General features: G+C 33.1%; 1 pseudogene across 1 annotated transcript; it reads right to left on the bottom strand.

Annotated features, from left to right (window-relative positions):
• Window positions 1-2,216: 2,216 nt before the first annotated feature.
• Window positions 2,217-3,484, bottom strand: LOC146930436 (fasciclin-like arabinogalactan protein 11 pseudogene; annotated as a pseudogene). Its single transcript, XR_015006380.1, has one exon. The product of XR_015006380.1 is annotated as a fasciclin-like arabinogalactan protein 11 pseudogene (transcript).
• Window positions 3,485-6,000: the final 2,516 nt, after the last annotated feature.

Consider the following 6,000-nt stretch of genomic DNA (forward strand, 5'->3'; position numbering starts at 1 on the left):
CTAAATTTACACTAACCTCTCACTTAAAATCAAATTAATAGGCATATCTCATACCAAAACAAACAATAAACAAATAGAAACTCATCGAAAATGAAATTCATGAAATTCACTAACCTTTATGAATATAGTACAGATCAACGACAAAGATGTTGATTCAGATCTTGGTTGCAAATCTATGGTGATTTGTGGATGAAAGGGGGTAAGGGTTCATAATGATCATAAAAGATGGGTTTAGAAATTTACATGAAGAGAGCAATTTTGGTATTATTGTAAAATTTTAAATAAATTTGGGTGTAACTAGAATTATATGGGGTGAGACTAGCAAGAGTCTTAATTTATTGGTGTTTTTCTCATGGCCTATCGGGGCGGTGAGGGACCTAATTGGACCCTCACCTTAGAATCTGTATGGTGGATTCTAGGGTGAGGGATCGATTAAGTCTCTCACCTATTAGATTCAATCTATAGTCAAGATTTATTAAAAATGAAAATGAGAACATCCACAAATTTCCACACTCAATCTGCTATTGTCACTTACCCATCTGCTACCTCTCAAACTCAACACAAATCTACAAAAGATACGCTCGTTGAAAATCAAACAAGTGTTACAAGACACAGATGTTGGAAATGTTCCTCATGTAATGGAGTGGTAAATGTTGGAAATGGAAGTCACTAACGGTAACCCTCTTGAATTGGTTAATATTTTATTCAATGTGTTTTTTTCAGTGTAGAACTACAAGAACTCATTTTTATTGAATGTGAATTCAAAGAACAAATATTTCTTAGTTTATGTGTATTAAAAGGTCACCGTCATTTGAACACATAAACTATGTTATTAGCAAAACCCATAAACTTTTGAAAGCGACACTTAGTTTTTTCTGCAGATTTCTTTTTCAGCACAACTCCTAAGTTGGGGATGTTGAAGATGATGATTTCAACAAAAAGAGAAACCGTGTTAGGGAAAGATTGTGTGAATATTCTCGTTGTTATTTTTAATAAATCTGAACCATTGATTCAATTTAATGACATTAATGTTCTGGTCCACCGATGAGGGACTTAATTGATCCTTCACGCTAGAATCGATCATAAAACCGGTGGAACAATACAAATTTTGAGAAAAGGATAATTAGGGACATATAGCACCTATCATATTTAAGAAAACCATAGAGGTTGTGAAATTCGCGAGGAAAATCTTCGCGACATATAGCACCTCACATATTTTAATAAATTGTACAAAACAATGCTCGTGTAGAACCAAATTAAATATAAATACTGTAAGAGAATAGAACCACAACATAATCACGCAAACCTCCAAAAAGCTCTCGCCTCTCAAAGTATTCTTCCTAAGGCTATGAATTCAAAAACAAGAAAAAACGATAATATGTAACAGAAGGTGCATGCAGGGGTGGCCCTGAGGGCGGGCACGAGGGGCGGCAGCCCTTGGCACCACTTTTTTAGGAGCACCAAAATTATTATTTTTACTTAGTAGTTAGTACTATATAGATATATTTCTTTTTAATTCACTTTGATTAATTCTATTGAAAATATATTTTTAGATAACTTTGATTATAAATGAATATTTTGCAACAAAAAATGCAAGAAAAAAATATTGGAATAATTAAAAGGTACAATTTATTCCTTAAAAAAAAAGGGTACAATTTATTGTTTCGCCCAGAGCACCATAAATCCTAGGACCGGCTCTGGGTGCATGTTCTAAAAATGAAGCTCAACAGCATATCCACTTGTTTCAATACCATGTTTGCATCATGATCACCACAAAAGCTAATACAAGTCCAAGTGACACAAACTTTCCATACACAATCTTCACAGAGCTAGACTTGTCTTCAGTTGGATTTCGATTGCAATTTTACAATTTCCAATTTTGTTGTTCTCTTTCGATCTAAAACAAAATCACAATTTTGACAACTTTGTGTACTAGGAATCATTTACGTCATATATGACACTTAATTATCTCTTCGATGAAAATGTTAAATGAGTTAAATCTTTGTGTCAGAACCTTAACAATGTAGAAATCTTATACTACTTCAGTGCTCACTCTCACGTCCATAAAGTGGTCCTCGCCAATTCTGTTTCACATTGTCAAGGTTCTTGGATTATTGAATTTTTATATATTTCTTGAACACCCTCTTCTAATTAGGAGTTTTTTAGAGTGAAATCCAAGTCTATTTAACGTCAACAGCGGCTGAACTTTGGCAATGTGATACTCCAAATCCAATATAAACTTCAATAAAAATGGTCCAAATTGTTTAGGAAAGAAAGATAATAATTGGCTGAGTTTTGTATACAAGCAAATAAAATAAATACCATAAGATAGCATCACCCACAACATAGTCACGCAAACCATTACAAAGCTCTCTCCTCTCAAATTATACTCCCTAAGATAAGAATTCAAAAACAAGACAAAACCCAGAAAAATTATAACAGAAGGTGCGTATTCTGAAGAATGAAACTCATATGCTCATCTCTCAATATCAAATTTGAATCATCGACGCGAAAGCTAATACAAGTCCAAGTGACATCCACTTTCCATACACAATCTTGATAGAGCCAGACTTGTTTTCAGTTGGATTAATTACCTGCGACGAATCTGATGATGTATCTTTATCAGGTTTAGGCGCCTTTGCTGTATCAGTTGAAGGTTCTGGTGCCAAAGATGGTGCCTTCCCCGGTGCCTTAGAAACGGAAAAGAAATCCATAGGAAGAAGCACTTTGCCAACTTTATAAATAGCAAGACGTTTATCGGTATATATAATGCCATTGATTGTCGTGTTCACTTCCCCTGTCGATATGTTCACACTTCCTCCGTAACTCACAACATTCAGTTCCACCTTTCCGGGTTTAGCTCCGGCCAGCGTTCTCACAGGGTTGGTTAGAGTATCAAAGTTAGAGCTAGATACATAGTCTGAAATAACATGGAACTGTAACAACTCGAGCTTTTGCCCATCGGAAAGAGAGTTTAGGAATCCCGCCTTGAGTCCTGAGAAGGCACTGTCATCCGGTGCAAGAATTGTTAATCCACCTGTTTTTGTTGCCAATAGTTGTGAATTGAGTTGGTTGATCAATTGAGTTGTTTTCATGAGTCGAATGAAGACATTGTATGCCTTCGCCTTTCTCAGGATTCCGACGATGTCAACAGTGCCTGCGGTGTCAGGGGTGGAATCACTAGGTGACTCTGGTAATGAAGGTACCAATGGTTTAGGAGCTGCAGCTGGTGTGGTTGGAGCTGGTAGTGTAGGTTGTACAGGAGCAGTAGCAGGTGATAATTCAGATAAAGTAGTGGTGGTTGAATACAATAGGGAAACTAGTATTGTAACTGAGAAGGACAAGAGAGATTGAGTTCTAATCATCTTGGAATTTTGTTAAAGGTAGGTTTATGTGATATTGAAGTTTTGTAGATGGTAGCAATTGTTGTTGCAGTTAGCACTTGATGCATTGATGATACTAAGAATTCGCATGCATTTATAAAGGCTTGATAGAATGACATGTTGGTGAAAGGCTTTGTTATAAACCTATAATTGTGATTTGTAACCTTATAAAATAAGGTGTTGCATCATCGAATAGATACATGAGTTTGATTCCTGAATGTTGTGAAGTTCTCATGGTGACATATCTGACAATGATGTTATGGTGAGGCATCAATGATAAAGTGAGAGCTTAGTTGTATGTAACCAAATTAGTTGGATGGCTGTATACTAGGTTATGTGTAACTTTCAGTTAGGATTAATGTAAAATCCATCCCTTTTTATTTTCTAGCTCATTAAAACTCATTTTCCAGTGGAATTGGATCCAGGTAGTTATAACTGTGGATGTCTTCATTGTGTTCTGTTATGCCTATTTTTTGGCGATAAAATATTAAGTTTTCATACGGGCTGGTAATTAAAGAAGAGTAATTGAATTTTTCTGATAAATTCATATATAGAATATTTCCCAATTTATCAGTGGGAAATGTTAGTTGTGCCGTAGTTTTTTTTTATTTTTAACAAAAACTAGTTTATAGCATTTTATTACTCAAAATATGTTCAATACAATGTACTACGTTACCCAAGACTTGAAATTAACACAATGTGGTCATCTTTTTTTTTTTGAGCAAACAATGTGGTCATCTTAGTTAGACTATGACTCATACTTCAAATATTCATGTTGTTAGGACAATGAAAAAAGACATAAGCACTATACTCCAAATATTCATGCTGTTAAAATTCATACTTCCATCATTTATATGCATAGACAATTCCATGAAATGAAAGTCAACATATGGCTTTGTTTTGATTCTCATAAAATAAAACAGAATAGCTTGTGAAACTAACTTAATAAGAACTTCACCACCCACGTTTGGGAGACACTACTCCACAAGTTATGTGAAGGGATCTACTTATACTTACTAAATTGATTTGTAAATGGAATCAATGTTTAATGTGTATTAGACGAAAGTTACAGGTTCAAGTCTTGCTAGGGTTTTTGGAGGAAGGTAAATATGTAAATACTTTTGTGAGCATTTTTTACGCCACCATCCCCTCACCCTAAATTTTTGTAACAAAAAAATTGTGCATTTGGCTTGCTAAAAGATAAGGGAATTACCAATACCAAAAAATGTATTTGTGTGGTTACAATTCCAATTAAACATCATACTACACCCACAGAGGAGAAGACGGTTAGAAGAATAAAGAACGTAAAGATATCTATTTTTGAAATGATTAAATGAGATGTATTTTTGTATGTTCGTAGATGAATATTTTTTGTAGGTTGTAACTATACAAATATATTTTTGGGTTAAATATGTTTTTGGTCCCTATAAATATACTAACTTTTCGTTTTAGTCCCTCTAAAATTTTCCTTCAACTTTTAGTCCCTCAAAAATTTTCCATCTTCACTTTTGGTCCCTATTTTAAAGTAAATTCATATGTAGAATACATATTTTTGAATAAAATTTTGCAGAAAAATTCATAATATTATAAGAATCTCTCCCAAAAAAAATTAAAATTTTTTAACAAAACATGAATTTATATGAATTTTTATATGTTTGTCAGTTAAAAATTTATAATTAATTTATGTTTTGTTAAAAAATTCTAATTTTTTGGGGGAATATTTTTTACAATATTTACACATTTCTGCACAATTTCATTAAAAAAATACAAAAATTAACTTAAAAATAGGGACCAAAAGTAGTGATTGAAAATTTTATAGAGACTAAAAGTTGAAGGAAAATTTTAAAGGGACTAAAACGAAAAGTTGGTATATTTATAGGGGCGAAAAACACATTTAACCCTATATTTTTTCATGGGACAATTATAATTGTACACTATTTGATTTAGCAACCGACAAAAACAAAAAATTTTAAAGGCTCACTTAACCATGAGACAACTTTTTGTCCAACTAAGAACTATCTTAAATATAATTTTTTTTTCTACTAAAAAAAAAATATTATCTCTCTTGGCTGGTCTCATATCTCTCTCCCCTCAATCATCTTGCTCATATCTTATCTCTCTCATCTTGCTCGCAAGTGGTTATTTTTATGTTTTTTTTTTTTTATCTTTTGAATAAAGGCGAGCACAAATATTGAATTAACGCTGCTCGAAACTGATGTAAATATTTAATTTTCATTCTTGACATTAACAAAGTGGTATAACGTAGCAGTATTTTCGTCTGCAAGGGCAATGGGTTTTAATTAGGCACCTTATACTTCCTCAAAAAAAAAAAATTATTAGGCACCTTATTTATTAATTGCAAGATTTCTCACAATGAGAAAGAAAAACAAACCGGAAAAGAAAAAAAGCACCCAAATACGCAATGACTTTCGCAAATTCAGAAAAAATAACCAACAAGTAAAACAAAAACAAAAAATAAAAATAAAAATAAGCCAAAAAGAAAAGCGCCTAACTACATGCAAAGAGTCAGAAAGGGCGCCATACGCTTACAACATGAAATAGGAAACAAAAGACGCTTTAAAAGGCCATTTGAAAAAGCTTGAACCGGCAACTAGAC

Source organism: Medicago sativa, chromosome 4, assembly GCF_051527215.1.
Source record: "Medicago sativa cultivar Bolivia chromosome 4, Bolivia_mono, whole genome shotgun sequence".
NCBI classification, from domain to species: Eukaryota; Viridiplantae; Streptophyta; class Magnoliopsida; order Fabales; family Fabaceae; genus Medicago; species Medicago sativa.